The 15,551-nt window shown below is 54.9% G+C and overlaps 35 non-coding genes across 35 annotated transcripts; 7 read left to right on the forward strand and 28 right to left on the reverse strand.

The window, feature by feature from the left end:
* Nucleotides 1-161: 161 nt before the first annotated feature.
* Nucleotides 162-233, reverse strand: Trnae-uuc. The gene has a single exon. It is a non-coding gene; the product is annotated as a tRNA-Glu (tRNA).
* Nucleotides 234-538: 305 nt separating this feature from the next.
* On the reverse strand, nucleotides 539-611 carry Trnam-cau. Its single transcript has one exon. It is a non-coding gene; the product is annotated as a tRNA-Met (tRNA).
* A 381-nt stretch (nucleotides 612-992) lies between these two features.
* Trnag-gcc lies at nucleotides 993-1,063 on the reverse strand. The gene has a single exon. It is a non-coding gene; the product is annotated as a tRNA-Gly (tRNA).
* A 342-nt stretch (nucleotides 1,064-1,405) lies between these two features.
* Trnag-ucc lies at nucleotides 1,406-1,477 on the forward strand. Its single transcript has one exon. It is a non-coding gene; the product is annotated as a tRNA-Gly (tRNA).
* A 593-nt stretch (nucleotides 1,478-2,070) lies between these two features.
* On the reverse strand, nucleotides 2,071-2,144 carry Trnai-aau. The gene has a single exon. It is a non-coding gene; the product is annotated as a tRNA-Ile (tRNA).
* Nucleotides 2,145-2,342: 198 nt separating this feature from the next.
* Trnae-uuc lies at nucleotides 2,343-2,414 on the reverse strand. Its single transcript has one exon. It is a non-coding gene; the product is annotated as a tRNA-Glu (tRNA).
* Nucleotides 2,415-2,719: 305 nt separating this feature from the next.
* Nucleotides 2,720-2,792, reverse strand: Trnam-cau. Its single transcript has one exon. It is a non-coding gene; the product is annotated as a tRNA-Met (tRNA).
* A 381-nt stretch (nucleotides 2,793-3,173) lies between these two features.
* Trnag-gcc lies at nucleotides 3,174-3,244 on the reverse strand. Its single transcript has one exon. It is a non-coding gene; the product is annotated as a tRNA-Gly (tRNA).
* A 342-nt stretch (nucleotides 3,245-3,586) lies between these two features.
* On the forward strand, nucleotides 3,587-3,658 carry Trnag-ucc. The gene has a single exon. It is a non-coding gene; the product is annotated as a tRNA-Gly (tRNA).
* Nucleotides 3,659-4,268: 610 nt separating this feature from the next.
* Nucleotides 4,269-4,342, reverse strand: Trnai-aau. Its single transcript has one exon. It is a non-coding gene; the product is annotated as a tRNA-Ile (tRNA).
* A 198-nt stretch (nucleotides 4,343-4,540) lies between these two features.
* On the reverse strand, nucleotides 4,541-4,612 carry Trnae-uuc. Its single transcript has one exon. It is a non-coding gene; the product is annotated as a tRNA-Glu (tRNA).
* Nucleotides 4,613-4,917: 305 nt separating this feature from the next.
* Nucleotides 4,918-4,990, reverse strand: Trnam-cau. Its single transcript has one exon. It is a non-coding gene; the product is annotated as a tRNA-Met (tRNA).
* Nucleotides 4,991-5,371: 381 nt separating this feature from the next.
* On the reverse strand, nucleotides 5,372-5,442 carry Trnag-gcc. The gene has a single exon. It is a non-coding gene; the product is annotated as a tRNA-Gly (tRNA).
* A 342-nt stretch (nucleotides 5,443-5,784) lies between these two features.
* On the forward strand, nucleotides 5,785-5,856 carry Trnag-ucc. The gene has a single exon. It is a non-coding gene; the product is annotated as a tRNA-Gly (tRNA).
* Nucleotides 5,857-6,466: 610 nt separating this feature from the next.
* On the reverse strand, nucleotides 6,467-6,540 carry Trnai-aau. The gene has a single exon. It is a non-coding gene; the product is annotated as a tRNA-Ile (tRNA).
* Nucleotides 6,541-6,738: 198 nt separating this feature from the next.
* Trnae-uuc lies at nucleotides 6,739-6,810 on the reverse strand. The gene has a single exon. It is a non-coding gene; the product is annotated as a tRNA-Glu (tRNA).
* A 305-nt stretch (nucleotides 6,811-7,115) lies between these two features.
* Nucleotides 7,116-7,188, reverse strand: Trnam-cau. Its single transcript has one exon. It is a non-coding gene; the product is annotated as a tRNA-Met (tRNA).
* A 381-nt stretch (nucleotides 7,189-7,569) lies between these two features.
* On the reverse strand, nucleotides 7,570-7,640 carry Trnag-gcc. The gene has a single exon. It is a non-coding gene; the product is annotated as a tRNA-Gly (tRNA).
* A 342-nt stretch (nucleotides 7,641-7,982) lies between these two features.
* Nucleotides 7,983-8,054, forward strand: Trnag-ucc. The gene has a single exon. It is a non-coding gene; the product is annotated as a tRNA-Gly (tRNA).
* A 610-nt stretch (nucleotides 8,055-8,664) lies between these two features.
* Nucleotides 8,665-8,738, reverse strand: Trnai-aau. Its single transcript has one exon. It is a non-coding gene; the product is annotated as a tRNA-Ile (tRNA).
* A 198-nt stretch (nucleotides 8,739-8,936) lies between these two features.
* Nucleotides 8,937-9,008, reverse strand: Trnae-uuc. Its single transcript has one exon. It is a non-coding gene; the product is annotated as a tRNA-Glu (tRNA).
* Nucleotides 9,009-9,313: 305 nt separating this feature from the next.
* On the reverse strand, nucleotides 9,314-9,386 carry Trnam-cau. Its single transcript has one exon. It is a non-coding gene; the product is annotated as a tRNA-Met (tRNA).
* Nucleotides 9,387-9,767: 381 nt separating this feature from the next.
* Nucleotides 9,768-9,838, reverse strand: Trnag-gcc. The gene has a single exon. It is a non-coding gene; the product is annotated as a tRNA-Gly (tRNA).
* Nucleotides 9,839-10,180: 342 nt separating this feature from the next.
* Trnag-ucc lies at nucleotides 10,181-10,252 on the forward strand. The gene has a single exon. It is a non-coding gene; the product is annotated as a tRNA-Gly (tRNA).
* A 610-nt stretch (nucleotides 10,253-10,862) lies between these two features.
* Trnai-aau lies at nucleotides 10,863-10,936 on the reverse strand. The gene has a single exon. It is a non-coding gene; the product is annotated as a tRNA-Ile (tRNA).
* Nucleotides 10,937-11,134: 198 nt separating this feature from the next.
* Nucleotides 11,135-11,206, reverse strand: Trnae-uuc. Its single transcript has one exon. It is a non-coding gene; the product is annotated as a tRNA-Glu (tRNA).
* A 305-nt stretch (nucleotides 11,207-11,511) lies between these two features.
* Trnam-cau lies at nucleotides 11,512-11,584 on the reverse strand. Its single transcript has one exon. It is a non-coding gene; the product is annotated as a tRNA-Met (tRNA).
* Nucleotides 11,585-11,965: 381 nt separating this feature from the next.
* On the reverse strand, nucleotides 11,966-12,036 carry Trnag-gcc. The gene has a single exon. It is a non-coding gene; the product is annotated as a tRNA-Gly (tRNA).
* Nucleotides 12,037-12,378: 342 nt separating this feature from the next.
* Trnag-ucc lies at nucleotides 12,379-12,450 on the forward strand. Its single transcript has one exon. It is a non-coding gene; the product is annotated as a tRNA-Gly (tRNA).
* A 609-nt stretch (nucleotides 12,451-13,059) lies between these two features.
* On the reverse strand, nucleotides 13,060-13,133 carry Trnai-aau. The gene has a single exon. It is a non-coding gene; the product is annotated as a tRNA-Ile (tRNA).
* A 198-nt stretch (nucleotides 13,134-13,331) lies between these two features.
* Nucleotides 13,332-13,403, reverse strand: Trnae-uuc. The gene has a single exon. It is a non-coding gene; the product is annotated as a tRNA-Glu (tRNA).
* A 306-nt stretch (nucleotides 13,404-13,709) lies between these two features.
* On the reverse strand, nucleotides 13,710-13,782 carry Trnam-cau. Its single transcript has one exon. It is a non-coding gene; the product is annotated as a tRNA-Met (tRNA).
* A 381-nt stretch (nucleotides 13,783-14,163) lies between these two features.
* Nucleotides 14,164-14,234, reverse strand: Trnag-gcc. The gene has a single exon. It is a non-coding gene; the product is annotated as a tRNA-Gly (tRNA).
* Nucleotides 14,235-14,576: 342 nt separating this feature from the next.
* On the forward strand, nucleotides 14,577-14,648 carry Trnag-ucc. The gene has a single exon. It is a non-coding gene; the product is annotated as a tRNA-Gly (tRNA).
* Nucleotides 14,649-15,258: 610 nt separating this feature from the next.
* Nucleotides 15,259-15,332, reverse strand: Trnai-aau. Its single transcript has one exon. It is a non-coding gene; the product is annotated as a tRNA-Ile (tRNA).
* Nucleotides 15,333-15,551: the final 219 nt, after the last annotated feature.

Consider the following 15,551-nt stretch of genomic DNA (forward strand, 5'->3'; position numbering starts at 1 on the left):
GGTGGCATGAAGCCATACACCATTTCTATGGTCGTCGTGTGTCTGCTTCCCTAGTCTATATTCTGCTGACGGTCACGAAACAGTAGCTATATTGCGAGCAGGACGGGAAACGGCCGCTCGGACAGCTCAAACCTGTCACGATTCGTGTGGAAAAAATTCCGTTCCGGTACCGGGAATCGAACCCGGGCCTCCTGGGTGAAAGCCAGGTATCCTAGCCACTAGACCACACCGGATGCGGCCGTTTCGTTCGACCGTTCGTACGGTCGCTTGTCGCATTTCGTGTCGAGTGCCGCGTCGGCGCCCCTCTCTCTTTGCGAGCATCTTTGCACATAGTGACTGGCAAGGCGCGCACCTCAAACGTCGCAGAGCAATGCTTTTGGCTTCATGCTCTGCTGGGAGAAGAGGAAAAGGGAAGCTGTAAGTAGCAATAACAGGAAGTAAACATTTTCCCGCTGAAGCGTTGAAACGTTGTGGATAACAAACAAGAAATACGTTGGCGCCCTAGCAACAGCACCACCATCAGTCACAGAAAATTAAATGCCCCGGGTGAGGATCGAACTCACGACCTTAAGATTATGAGACTTACGCGCTGCCTACTGCGCTACCGAGGCACGGGTGCACCGCTTGTCCTGCAAACTGGGTAAATGCCGTACCCAATATTAGACGTAGAGACACTGTACTTCCTGGATAACGTGTTCTGTTGCTACACGTGCACTGCCGGCCCAGTTGATTGCGGTGCTGCTGCAGCTGTTGCAACGATAGGCAGCACTCCTTGTCGTTAAAGTTCAGAGCCTCGGAGGCACCCGGACCCGGCAACTTGTGAGGCCAGGCCGACGCTAGTCTGTAGAACATGATGCGAGCGTCCTAGTGGGGACCCGCGAGTGCTGCGTTCTCGGTCCTTCTCAAGGGAAATCCAGCTACACATTCTTGTGGATCGTGCATCTCAAGCGCTCAAGCCACGCGGCAGCATCATCGCGGGAAAAGCAAAATGATGCATCGGCCGGGAATCGAACCCGGGCCGCCCGCGTGGCAGGCGAGCATTCTACCACTGAACCACCGATGCTGGGGCCAGCGGTAACTTGACGCTGCTTCCCGAGCAGATGTCTCAAGGGAAAGTGGGACTGCCGTCAAGCGCCGTAGCATTCTGTGGGAAAGATGCTGCAGACGCTGAATCCTGCACTGCACTGCTTAAAAATGCCGCCAGAACGCGGTCCTCTGCGTACTCTTGCGTCGCCGGCGCCCAACTCTTGCCAAAGGATGCGAAATGTGCGCGGATACGCTGTCCGAATGCGTCTGGATGTGCTCCCCTAGCCTGCCTCGAAATGCGCCTGCCAGGTACGATCACCTTCCGCCGCTGCCGACTGGCGGGAAGCCGACACAGCGCGGACGCGCGGCGCTCGCTTGTGCGGTGGTGGTGTAATGGTCAGCATAGTTGCCTTCCAAGCAGTTGATCCGGGTTCGATTCCCGGCCACCGCAGCAGGCTTTTAATTTCGCGTATGAGTACTTTTGCCACGCGCTCTTAAATTATTGTTTTTTCGCCCTCTTACTCGCTGCATACCAGCCCTTAGTGTGTCTCGACTTGTCTCGACTTTGCTCAGCTGACGCGAGAGCTGACGCTCTCAAATCGGCCTTTATCAAAACGACAAGCACGAGAAACGACTGAGAGAGCTAAGGAGAGGCGAGGCGATGGACACACAGCACGCCCCCTTCATTTCACGGTGGCGTCTCCCTGACCGAATCGGGCTGTAGCTCCGAAAACAAAGGAGAAACAAAAATAGGTAGTAAAAGTGCAAATAGTGCCCTGTGTTCCCATGCGCTCACCCGCCCAAGTACTGACAAGGGCCAAAGTTGTTACGCATCGGCAATCGGACATTTTCTTTCATTTTCTCTTTATCGGTTGAGAACCAGTGTATTCAAGATATTATGGCCATTGCCGAGTGAATGCTGTAGCGCTTCCCGACGAGTCGGGTTCGGATCCTCTGTCAACTTCCACGCAGGGTGATGATCTTCTGGTCATCACACTCGCCAGCTGAAATCGGCGCTGCCTTTTCGTAGTAGTAAAGGAGTAGTGGCCCGTGGGGGGATCGAACCCACGACCTTCGCGTTATTAGCACGACGCTCTAACCAACTGAGCTAACGGGCCTCGGCAGATGCAGTTGCTCAGCCCTACGCTGGAAACAGGTGGCATGAAGCCATACACCATTTCTATGGTCGTCGTGTGTCTGCTTCCCTAGTCTATATTCTGCTGACGGTCACGAAACAGTAGCTATATTGCGAGCAGGACGGGAAACGGCCGCTCGGACAGCTCAAACCTGTCACGATTCGTGTGGAAAAAATTCCGTTCCGGTACCGGGAATCGAACCCGGGCCTCCTGGGTGAAAGCCAGGTATCCTAGCCACTAGACCACACCGGATGCGGCCGTTTCGTTCGACCGTTCGTACGGTCGCTTGTCGCATTTCGTGTCGAGTGCCGCGTCGGCGCCCCTCTCTCTTTGCGAGCATCTTTGCACATAGTGACTGGCAAGGCGCGCACCTCAAACGTCGCAGAGCAATGCTTTTGGCTTCATGCTCTGCTGGGAGAAGAGGAAAAGGGAAGCTGTAAGTAGCAATAACAGGAAGTAAACATTTTCCCGCTGAAGCGTTGAAACGTTGTGGATAACAAACAAGAAATACGTTGGCGCCCTAGCAACAGCACCACCATCAGTCACAGAAAATTAAATGCCCCGGGTGAGGATCGAACTCACGACCTTAAGATTATGAGACTTACGCGCTGCCTACTGCGCTACCGAGGCACGGGTGCACCGCTTGTCCTGCAAACTGGGTAAATGCCGTACCCAATATTAGACGTAGAGACACTGTACTTCCTGGATAACGTGTTCTGTTGCTACACGTGCACTGCCGGCCCAGTTGATTGCGGTGCTGCTGCAGCTGTTGCAACGATAGGCAGCACTCCTTGTCGTTAAAGTTCAGAGCCTCGGAGGCACCCGGACCCGGCAACTTGTGAGGCCAGGCCGACGCTAGTCTGTAGAACATGATGCGAGCGTCCTAGTGGGGACCCGCGAGTGCTGCGTTCTCGGTCCTTCTCAAGGGAAATCCAGCTACACATTCTTGTGGATCGTGCATCTCAAGCGCTCAAGCCACGCGGCAGCATCATCGCGGGAAAAGCAAAATGATGCATCGGCCGGGAATCGAACCCGGGCCGCCCGCGTGGCAGGCGAGCATTCTACCACTGAACCACCGATGCTGGGGCCAGCGGTAACTTGACGCTGCTTCCCGAGCAGATGTCTCAAGGGAAAGTGGGACTGCCGTCAAGCGCCGTAGCATTCTGTGGGAAAGATGCTGCAGACGCTGAATCCTGCACTGCACTGCTTAAAAATGCCGCCAGAACGCGGTCCTCTGCGTACTCTTGCGTCGCCGGCGCCCAACTCTTGCCAAAGGATGCGAAATGTGCGCGGATACGCTGTCCGAATGCGTCTGGATGTGCTCCCCTAGCCTGCCTCGAAATGCGCCTGCCAGGTACGATCACCTTCCGCCGCTGCCGACTGGCGGGAAGCCGACACAGCGCGGACGCGCGGCGCTCGCTTGTGCGGTGGTGGTGTAATGGTCAGCATAGTTGCCTTCCAAGCAGTTGATCCGGGTTCGATTCCCGGCCACCGCAGCAGGCTTTTAATTTCGCGTATGAGTACTTTTGCCACGCGCTCTTAAATTATTGTTTTTTCGCCCTCTTACTCGCTGCATACCAGCCCTTAGTGTGTCTCGACTTGTCTCGTGTCTCGACTTGTCTCGACTTTGCTCAGCTGACGCGAGAGCTGACGCTCTCAAATCGGCCTTTATCAAAACGACAAGCACGAGAAACGACTGAGAGAGCTAAGGAGAGGCGAGGCGATGGACACACAGCACGCCCCCTTCATTTCACGGTGGCGTCTCCCTGACCGAATCGGGCTGTAGCTCCGAAAACAAAGGAGAAACAAAAATAGGAAGTAAAAGTGCAAATAGTGCCCTGTGTTCCCATGCGCTCACCCGCCCAAGTACTGACAAGGGCCAAAGTTGTTACGCATCGGCAATCGGACATTTTCTTTCATTTTCTCTTTATCGGTTGAGAACCAGTGTATTCAAGATATTATGGCCATTGCCGAGTGAATGCTGTAGCGCTTCCCGACGAGTCGGGTTCGGATCCTCTGTCAACTTCCACGCAGGGTGATGATCTTCTGGTCATCACACTCGCCAGCTGAAATCGGCGCTGCCTTTTCGAGGTAGTAAAGGAGTAGTGGCCCGTGGGGGGATCGAACCCACGACCTTCGCGTTATTAGCACGACGCTCTAACCAACTGAGCTAACGGGCCTCGGCAGATGCAGTTGCTCAGCCCTACGCTGGAAACAGGTGGCATGAAGCCATACACCATTTCTATGGTCGTCGTGTGTCTGCTTCCCTAGTCTATATTCTGCTGACGGTCACGAAACAGTAGCTATATTGCGAGCAGGACGGGAAACGGCCGCTCGGACAGCTCAAACCTGTCACGATTCGTGTGGAAAAAATTCCGTTCCGGTACCGGGAATCGAACCCGGGCCTCCTGGGTGAAAGCCAGGTATCCTAGCCACTAGACCACACCGGATGCGGCCGTTTCGTTCGACCGTTCGTACGGTCGCTTGTCGCATTTCGTGTCGAGTGCCGCGTCGGCGCCCCTCTCTCTTTGCGAGCATCTTTGCACATAGTGACTGGCAAGGCGCGCACCTCAAACGTCGCAGAGCAATGCTTTTGGCTTCATGCTCTGCTGGGAGAAGAGGAAAAGGGAAGCTGTAAGTAGCAATAACAGGAAGTAAACATTTTCCCGCTGAAGCGTTGAAACGTTGTGGATAACAAACAAGAAATACGTTGGCGCCCTAGCAACAGCACCACCATCAGTCACAGAAAATTAAATGCCCCGGGTGAGGATCGAACTCACGACCTTAAGATTATGAGACTTACGCGCTGCCTACTGCGCTACCGAGGCACGGGTGCACCGCTTGTCCTGCAAACTGGGTAAATGCCGTACCCAATATTAGACGTAGAGACACTGTACTTCCTGGATAACGTGTTCTGTTGCTACACGTGCACTGCCGGCCCAGTTGATTGCGGTGCTGCTGCAGCTGTTGCAACGATAGGCAGCACTCCTTGTCGTTAAAGTTCAGAGCCTCGGAGGCACCCGGACCCGGCAACTTGTGAGGCCAGGCCGACGCTAGTCTGTAGAACATGATGCGAGCGTCCTAGTGGGGACCCGCGAGTGCTGCGTTCTCGGTCCTTCTCAAGGGAAATCCAGCTACACATTCTTGTGGATCGTGCATCTCAAGCGCTCAAGCCACGCGGCAGCATCATCGCGGGAAAAGCAAAATGATGCATCGGCCGGGAATCGAACCCGGGCCGCCCGCGTGGCAGGCGAGCATTCTACCACTGAACCACCGATGCTGGGGCCAGCGGTAACTTGACGCTGCTTCCCGAGCAGATGTCTCAAGGGAAAGTGGGACTGCCGTCAAGCGCCGTAGCATTCTGTGGGAAAGATGCTGCAGACGCTGAATCCTGCACTGCACTGCTTAAAAATGCCGCCAGAACGCGGTCCTCTGCGTACTCTTGCGTCGCCGGCGCCCAACTCTTGCCAAAGGATGCGAAATGTGCGCGGATACGCTGTCCGAATGCGTCTGGATGTGCTCCCCTAGCCTGCCTCGAAATGCGCCTGCCAGGTACGATCACCTTCCGCCGCTGCCGACTGGCGGGAAGCCGACACAGCGCGGACGCGCGGCGCTCGCTTGTGCGGTGGTGGTGTAATGGTCAGCATAGTTGCCTTCCAAGCAGTTGATCCGGGTTCGATTCCCGGCCACCGCAGCAGGCTTTTAATTTCGCGTATGAGTACTTTTGCCACGCGCTCTTAAATTATTGTTTTTTCGCCCTCTTACTCGCTGCATACCAGCCCTTAGTGTGTCTCGACTTGTCTCGTGTCTCGACTTGTCTCGACTTTGCTCAGCTGACGCGAGAGCTGACGCTCTCAAATCGGCCTTTATCAAAACGACAAGCACGAGAAACGACTGAGAGAGCTAAGGAGAGGCGAGGCGATGGACACACAGCACGCCCCCTTCATTTCACGGTGGCGTCTCCCTGACCGAATCGGGCTGTAGCTCCGAAAACAAAGGAGAAACAAAAATAGGAAGTAAAAGTGCAAATAGTGCCCTGTGTTCCCATGCGCTCACCCGCCCAAGTACTGACAAGGGCCAAAGTTGTTACGCATCGGCAATCGGACATTTTCTTTCATTTTCTCTTTATCGGTTGAGAACCAGTGTATTCAAGATATTATGGCCATTGCCGAGTGAATGCTGTAGCGCTTCCCGACGAGTCGGGTTCGGATCCTCTGTCAACTTCCACGCAGGGTGATGATCTTCTGGTCATCACACTCGCCAGCTGAAATCGGCGCTGCCTTTTCGAGGTAGTAAAGGAGTAGTGGCCCGTGGGGGGATCGAACCCACGACCTTCGCGTTATTAGCACGACGCTCTAACCAACTGAGCTAACGGGCCTCGGCAGATGCAGTTGCTCAGCCCTACGCTGGAAACAGGTGGCATGAAGCCATACACCATTTCTATGGTCGTCGTGTGTCTGCTTCCCTAGTCTATATTCTGCTGACGGTCACGAAACAGTAGCTATATTGCGAGCAGGACGGGAAACGGCCGCTCGGACAGCTCAAACCTGTCACGATTCGTGTGGAAAAAATTCCGTTCCGGTACCGGGAATCGAACCCGGGCCTCCTGGGTGAAAGCCAGGTATCCTAGCCACTAGACCACACCGGATGCGGCCGTTTCGTTCGACCGTTCGTACGGTCGCTTGTCGCATTTCGTGTCGAGTGCCGCGTCGGCGCCCCTCTCTCTTTGCGAGCATCTTTGCACATAGTGACTGGCAAGGCGCGCACCTCAAACGTCGCAGAGCAATGCTTTTGGCTTCATGCTCTGCTGGGAGAAGAGGAAAAGGGAAGCTGTAAGTAGCAATAACAGGAAGTAAACATTTTCCCGCTGAAGCGTTGAAACGTTGTGGATAACAAACAAGAAATACGTTGGCGCCCTAGCAACAGCACCACCATCAGTCACAGAAAATTAAATGCCCCGGGTGAGGATCGAACTCACGACCTTAAGATTATGAGACTTACGCGCTGCCTACTGCGCTACCGAGGCACGGGTGCACCGCTTGTCCTGCAAACTGGGTAAATGCCGTACCCAATATTAGACGTAGAGACACTGTACTTCCTGGATAACGTGTTCTGTTGCTACACGTGCACTGCCGGCCCAGTTGATTGCGGTGCTGCTGCAGCTGTTGCAACGATAGGCAGCACTCCTTGTCGTTAAAGTTCAGAGCCTCGGAGGCACCCGGACCCGGCAACTTGTGAGGCCAGGCCGACGCTAGTCTGTAGAACATGATGCGAGCGTCCTAGTGGGGACCCGCGAGTGCTGCGTTCTCGGTCCTTCTCAAGGGAAATCCAGCTACACATTCTTGTGGATCGTGCATCTCAAGCGCTCAAGCCACGCGGCAGCATCATCGCGGGAAAAGCAAAATGATGCATCGGCCGGGAATCGAACCCGGGCCGCCCGCGTGGCAGGCGAGCATTCTACCACTGAACCACCGATGCTGGGGCCAGCGGTAACTTGACGCTGCTTCCCGAGCAGATGTCTCAAGGGAAAGTGGGACTGCCGTCAAGCGCCGTAGCATTCTGTGGGAAAGATGCTGCAGACGCTGAATCCTGCACTGCACTGCTTAAAAATGCCGCCAGAACGCGGTCCTCTGCGTACTCTTGCGTCGCCGGCGCCCAACTCTTGCCAAAGGATGCGAAATGTGCGCGGATACGCTGTCCGAATGCGTCTGGATGTGCTCCCCTAGCCTGCCTCGAAATGCGCCTGCCAGGTACGATCACCTTCCGCCGCTGCCGACTGGCGGGAAGCCGACACAGCGCGGACGCGCGGCGCTCGCTTGTGCGGTGGTGGTGTAATGGTCAGCATAGTTGCCTTCCAAGCAGTTGATCCGGGTTCGATTCCCGGCCACCGCAGCAGGCTTTTAATTTCGCGTATGAGTACTTTTGCCACGCGCTCTTAAATTATTGTTTTTTCGCCCTCTTACTCGCTGCATACCAGCCCTTAGTGTGTCTCGACTTGTCTCGTGTCTCGACTTGTCTCGACTTTGCTCAGCTGACGCGAGAGCTGACGCTCTCAAATCGGCCTTTATCAAAACGACAAGCACGAGAAACGACTGAGAGAGCTAAGGAGAGGCGAGGCGATGGACACACAGCACGCCCCCTTCATTTCACGGTGGCGTCTCCCTGACCGAATCGGGCTGTAGCTCCGAAAACAAAGGAGAAACAAAAATAGGAAGTAAAAGTGCAAATAGTGCCCTGTGTTCCCATGCGCTCACCCGCCCAAGTACTGACAAGGGCCAAAGTTGTTACGCATCGGCAATCGGACATTTTCTTTCATTTTCTCTTTATCGGTTGAGAACCAGTGTATTCAAGATATTATGGCCATTGCCGAGTGAATGCTGTAGCGCTTCCCGACGAGTCGGGTTCGGATCCTCTGTCAACTTCCACGCAGGGTGATGATCTTCTGGTCATCACACTCGCCAGCTGAAATCGGCGCTGCCTTTTCGAGGTAGTAAAGGAGTAGTGGCCCGTGGGGGGATCGAACCCACGACCTTCGCGTTATTAGCACGACGCTCTAACCAACTGAGCTAACGGGCCTCGGCAGATGCAGTTGCTCAGCCCTACGCTGGAAACAGGTGGCATGAAGCCATACACCATTTCTATGGTCGTCGTGTGTCTGCTTCCCTAGTCTATATTCTGCTGACGGTCACGAAACAGTAGCTATATTGCGAGCAGGACGGGAAACGGCCGCTCGGACAGCTCAAACCTGTCACGATTCGTGTGGAAAAAATTCCGTTCCGGTACCGGGAATCGAACCCGGGCCTCCTGGGTGAAAGCCAGGTATCCTAGCCACTAGACCACACCGGATGCGGCCGTTTCGTTCGACCGTTCGTACGGTCGCTTGTCGCATTTCGTGTCGAGTGCCGCGTCGGCGCCCCTCTCTCTTTGCGAGCATCTTTGCACATAGTGACTGGCAAGGCGCGCACCTCAAACGTCGCAGAGCAATGCTTTTGGCTTCATGCTCTGCTGGGAGAAGAGGAAAAGGGAAGCTGTAAGTAGCAATAACAGGAAGTAAACATTTTCCCGCTGAAGCGTTGAAACGTTGTGGATAACAAACAAGAAATACGTTGGCGCCCTAGCAACAGCACCACCATCAGTCACAGAAAATTAAATGCCCCGGGTGAGGATCGAACTCACGACCTTAAGATTATGAGACTTACGCGCTGCCTACTGCGCTACCGAGGCACGGGTGCACCGCTTGTCCTGCAAACTGGGTAAATGCCGTACCCAATATTAGACGTAGAGACACTGTACTTCCTGGATAACGTGTTCTGTTGCTACACGTGCACTGCCGGCCCAGTTGATTGCGGTGCTGCTGCAGCTGTTGCAACGATAGGCAGCACTCCTTGTCGTTAAAGTTCAGAGCCTCGGAGGCACCCGGACCCGGCAACTTGTGAGGCCAGGCCGACGCTAGTCTGTAGAACATGATGCGAGCGTCCTAGTGGGGACCCGCGAGTGCTGCGTTCTCGGTCCTTCTCAAGGGAAATCCAGCTACACATTCTTGTGGATCGTGCATCTCAAGCGCTCAAGCCACGCGGCAGCATCATCGCGGGAAAAGCAAAATGATGCATCGGCCGGGAATCGAACCCGGGCCGCCCGCGTGGCAGGCGAGCATTCTACCACTGAACCACCGATGCTGGGGCCAGCGGTAACTTGACGCTGCTTCCCGAGCAGATGTCTCAAGGGAAAGTGGGACTGCCGTCAAGCGCCGTAGCATTCTGTGGGAAAGATGCTGCAGACGCTGAATCCTGCACTGCACTGCTTAAAAATGCCGCCAGAACGCGGTCCTCTGCGTACTCTTGCGTCGCCGGCGCCCAACTCTTGCCAAAGGATGCGAAATGTGCGCGGATACGCTGTCCGAATGCGTCTGGATGTGCTCCCCTAGCCTGCCTCGAAATGCGCCTGCCAGGTACGATCACCTTCCGCCGCTGCCGACTGGCGGGAAGCCGACACAGCGCGGACGCGCGGCGCTCGCTTGTGCGGTGGTGGTGTAATGGTCAGCATAGTTGCCTTCCAAGCAGTTGATCCGGGTTCGATTCCCGGCCACCGCAGCAGGCTTTTAATTTCGCGTATGAGTACTTTTGCCACGCGCTCTTAAATTATTGTTTTTTCGCCCTCTTACTCGCTGCATACCAGCCCTTAGTGTGTCTCGACTTGTCTCGTGTCTCGACTTGTCTCGACTTTGCTCAGCTGACGCGAGAGCTGACGCTCTCAAATCGGCCTTTATCAAAACGACAAGCACGAGAAACGACTGAGAGAGCTAAGGAGAGGCGAGGCGATGGACACACAGCACGCCCCCTTCATTTCACGGTGGCGTCTCCCTGACCGAATCGGGCTGTAGCTCCGAAAACAAAGGAGAAACAAAAATAGGAAGTAAAAGTGCAAATAGTGCCCTGTGTTCCCATGCGCTCACCCGCCCAAGTACTGACAAGGGCCAAAGTTGTTACGCATCGGCAATCGGACATTTTCTTTCATTTTCTCTTTATCGGTTGAGAACCAGTGTATTCAAGATATTATGGCCATTGCCGAGTGAATGCTGTAGCGCTTCCCGACGAGTCGGGTTCGGATCCTCTGTCAACTTCCACGCAGGGTGATGATCTTCTGGTCATCACACTCGCCAGCTGAAATCGGCGCTGCCTTTTCGAGGTAGTAAAGGAGTAGTGGCCCGTGGGGGGATCGAACCCACGACCTTCGCGTTATTAGCACGACGCTCTAACCAACTGAGCTAACGGGCCTCGGCAGATGCAGTTGCTCAGCCCTACGCTGGAAACAGGTGGCATGAAGCCATACACCATTTCTATGGTCGTCGTGTGTCTGCTTCCCTAGTCTATATTCTGCTGACGGTCACGAAACAGTAGCTATATTGCGAGCAGGACGGGAAACGGCCGCTCGGACAGCTCAAACCTGTCACGATTCGTGTGGAAAAAATTCCGTTCCGGTACCGGGAATCGAACCCGGGCCTCCTGGGTGAAAGCCAGGTATCCTAGCCACTAGACCACACCGGATGCGGCCGTTTCGTTCGACCGTTCGTACGGTCGCTTGTCGCATTTCGTGTCGAGTGCCGCGTCGGCGCCCCTCTCTCTTTGCGAGCATCTTTGCACATAGTGACTGGCAAGGCGCGCACCTCAAACGTCGCAGAGCAATGCTTTTGGCTTCATGCTCTGCTGGGAGAAGAGGAAAAGGGAAGCTGTAAGTAGCAATAACAGGAAGTAAACATTTTCCCGCTGAAGCGTTGAAACGTTGTGGATAACAAACAAGAAATACGTTGGCGCCCTAGCAACAGCACCACCATCAGTCACAGAAAATTAAATGCCCCGGGTGAGGATCGAACTCACGACCTTAAGATTATGAGACTTACGCGCTGCCTACTGCGCTACCGAGGCACGGGTGCACCGCTTGTCCTGCAAACTGGGTAAATGCCGTACCCAATATTAGACGTAGAGACACTGTACTTCCTGGATAACGTGTTCTGTTGCTACACGTGCACTGCCGGCCCAGTTGATTGCGGTGCTGCTGCAGCTGTTGCAACGATAGGCAGCACTCCTTGTCGTTAAAGTTCAGAGCCTCGGAGGCACCCGGACCCGGCAACTTGTGAGGCCAGGCCGACGCTAGTCTGTAGAACATGATGCGAGCGTCCTAGTGGGGACCCGCGAGTGCTGCGTTCTCGGTCCTTCTCAAGGGAAATCCAGCTACACATTCTTGTGGATCGTGCATCTCAAGCGCTCAAGCCACGCGGCAGCATCATCGCGGGAAAAGCAAAATGATGCATCGGCCGGGAATCGAACCCGGGCCGCCCGCGTGGCAGGCGAGCATTCTACCACTGAACCACCGATGCTGGGGCCAGCGGTAACTTGACGCTGCTTCCCGAGCAGATGTCTCAAGGGAAAGTGGGACTGCCGTCAAGCGCCGTAGCATTCTGTGGGAAAGATGCTGCAGACGCTGAATCCTGCACTGCACTGCTTAAAAATGCCGCCAGAACGCGGTCCTCTGCGTACTCTTGCGTCGCCGGCGCCCAACTCTTGCCAAAGGATGCGAAATGTGCGCGGATACGCTGTCCGAATGCGTCTGGATGTGCTCCCCTAGCCTGCCTCGAAATGCGCCTGCCAGGTACGATCACCTTCCGCCGCTGCCGACTGGCGGGAAGCCGACACAGCGCGGACGCGCGGCGCTCGCTTGTGCGGTGGTGGTGTAATGGTCAGCATAGTTGCCTTCCAAGCAGTTGATCCGGGTTCGATTCCCGGCCACCGCAGCAGGCTTTTATTTCGCGTATGAGTACTTTTGCCACGCGCTCTTAAATTATTGTTTTTTCGCCCTCTTACTCGCTGCATACCAGCCCTTAGTGTGTCTCGACTTGTCTCGTGTCTCGACTTGTCTCGACTTTGCTCAGCTGACGCGAGAGCTGACGCTCTCAAATCGGCCTTTATCAAAACGACAAGCACGAGAAACGACTGAGAGAGCTAAGGAGAGGCGAGGCGATGGACACACAGCACGCCCCCTTCATTTCACGGTGGCGTCTCCCTGACCGAATCGGGCTGTAGCTCCGAAAACAAAGGAGAAACAAAAATAGGAAGTAAAAGTGCAAATAGTGCCCTGTGTTCCCATGCGCTCACCCGCCCAAGTACTGACAAGGGCCAAAGTTGTTACGCATCGGCAATCGGACATTTTCTTTCATTTTCTCTTTATCGGTTGAGAACCAGTGTATTCAAGATATTATGGCCATTGCCGAGTGAATGCTGTAGCGCTTCCCGACGAGTCGGGTTCGGATCCTCTGTCAACTTCCACGCAGGGTGATGATCTTCTGGTCATCACACTCGCCAGCTGAAATCGGCGCTGCCTTTTCGAGGTAGTAAAGGAGTAGTGGCCCGTGGGGGGATCGAACCCACGACCTTCGCGTTATTAGCACGACGCTCTAACCAACTGAGCTAACGGGCCTCGGCAGATGCAGTTGCTCAGCCCTACGCTGGAAACAGGTGGCATGAAGCCATACACCATTTCTATGGTCGTCGTGTGTCTGCTTCCCTAGTCTATATTCTGCTGACGGTCACGAAACAGTAGCTATATTGCGAGCAGGACGGGAAACGGCCGCTCGGACAGCTCAAACCTGTCACGATTCGTGTGGAAAAAATTCCGTTCCGGTACCGGGAATCGAACCCGGGCCTCCTGGGTGAAAGCCAGGTATCCTAGCCACTAGACCACACCGGATGCGGCCGTTTCGTTCGACCGTTCGTACGGTCGCTTGTCGCATTTCGTGTCGAGTGCCCGCGTCGGCGCCCCTCTCTCTTTGCGAGCATCTTTGCACATAGTGACTGGCAAGGCGCGCACCTCAAACGTCGCAGAGCAATGCTTTTGGCTTCATGCTCTGCTGGGAGAAGAGGAAAAGGGAAGCTGTAAGTAGCAATAACAGGAAGTAAACATTTTCCCGCTGAAGCGTTGAAACGTTGTGGATAACAAACAAGAAATACGTTGGCGCCCTAGCAACAGCACCACCATCAGTCACAGAAAATTAAATGCCCCGGGTGAGGATCGAACTCACGACCTTAAGATTATGAGACTTACGCGCTGCCTACTGCGCTACCGAGGCACGGGTGCACCGCTTGTCCTGCAAACTGGGTAAATGCCGTACCCAATATTAGACGTAGAGACACTGTACTTCCTGGATAACGTGTTCTGTTGCTACACGTGCACTGCCGGCCCAGTTGATTGCGGTGCTGCTGCAGCTGTTGCAACGATAGGCAGCACTCCTTGTCGTTAAAGTTCAGAGCCTCGGAGGCACCCGGACCCGGCAACTTGTGAGGCCAGGCCGACGCTAGTCTGTAGAACATGATGCGAGCGTCCTAGTGGGGACCCGCGAGTGCTGCGTTCTCGGTCCTTCTCAAGGGAAATCCAGCTACACATTCTTGTGGATCGTGCATCTCAAGCGCTCAAGCCACGCGGCAGCATCATCGCGGGAAAAGCAAAATGATGCATCGGCCGGGAATCGAACCCGGGCCGCCCGCGTGGCAGGCGAGCATTCTACCACTGAACCACCGATGCTGGGGCCAGCGGTAACTTGACGCTGCTTCCCGAGCAGATGTCTCAAGGGAAAGTGGGACTGCCGTCAAGCGCCGTAGCATTCTGTGGGAAAGATGCTGCAGACGCTGAATCCTGCACTGCACTGCTTAAAAATGCCGCCAGAACGCGGTCCTCTGCGTACTCTTGCGTCGCCGGCGCCCAACTCTTGCCAAAGGATGCGAAATGTGCGCGGATACGCTGTCCGAATGCGTCTGGATGTGCTCCCCTAGCCTGCCTCGAAATGCGCCTGCCAGGTACGATCACCTTCCGCCGCTGCCGACTGGCGGGAAGCCGACACAGCGCGGACGCGCGGCGCTCGCTTGTGCGGTGGTGGTGTAATGGTCAGCATAGTTGCCTTCCAAGCAGTTGATCCGGGTTCGATTCCCGGCCACCGCAGCAGGCTTTTAATTTCGCGTATGAGTACTTTTGCCACGCGCTCTTAAATTATTGTTTTTTCGCCCTCTTACTCGCTGCATACCAGCCCTTAGTGTGTCTCGACTTGTCTCGTGTCTCGACTTGTCTCGACTTTGCTCAGCTGACGCGAGAGCTGACGCTCTCAAATCGGCCTTTATCAAAACGACAAGCACGAGAAACGACTGAGAGAGCTAAGGAGAGGCGAGGCGATGGACACACAGCACGCCCCCTTCATTTCACGGTGGCGTCTCCCTGACCGAATCGGGCTGTAGCTCCGAAAACAAAGGAGAAACAAAAATAGGAAGTAAAAGTGCAAATAGTGCCCTGTGTTCCCATGCGCTCACCCGCCCAAGTACTGACAAGGGCCAAAGTTGTTACGCATCGGCAATCGGACATTTTCTTTCATTTTCTCTTTATCGGTTGAGAACCAGTGTATTCAAGATATTATGGCCATTGCCGAGTGAATGCTGTAGCGCTTCCCGACGAGTCGGGTTCGGATCCTCTGTCAACTTCCACGCAGGGTGATGATCTTCTGGTCATCACACTCGCCAGCTGAAATCGGCGCTGCCTTTTCGAGGTAGTAAAGGAGTAGTGGCCCGTGGGGGGATCGAACCCACGACCTTCGCGTTATTAGCACGACGCTCTAACCAACTGAGCTAACGGGCCTCGGCAGATGCAGTTGCTCAGCCCTACGCTGGAAACAGGTGGCATGAAGCCATACACCATTTCTATGGTCGTCGTGTGTCTGCTTCCCTAGTCTATATTCTGCTGACGGTCACGAAACAGTAGCTATATTGCGAGCAGGACGGGAAACGGCCGCTCGGACAGCTCAAACCTGTCACGATTCGTGTGGAAAAAATTCCGTTCCGGTACCGGGAATCGAAC

The sequence above is a fragment of the Schistocerca piceifrons genome, chromosome 2 (genome assembly GCF_021461385.2).
Source record: "Schistocerca piceifrons isolate TAMUIC-IGC-003096 chromosome 2, iqSchPice1.1, whole genome shotgun sequence".
Classification (NCBI taxonomy): Eukaryota; Metazoa; Arthropoda; class Insecta; order Orthoptera; family Acrididae; genus Schistocerca; species Schistocerca piceifrons.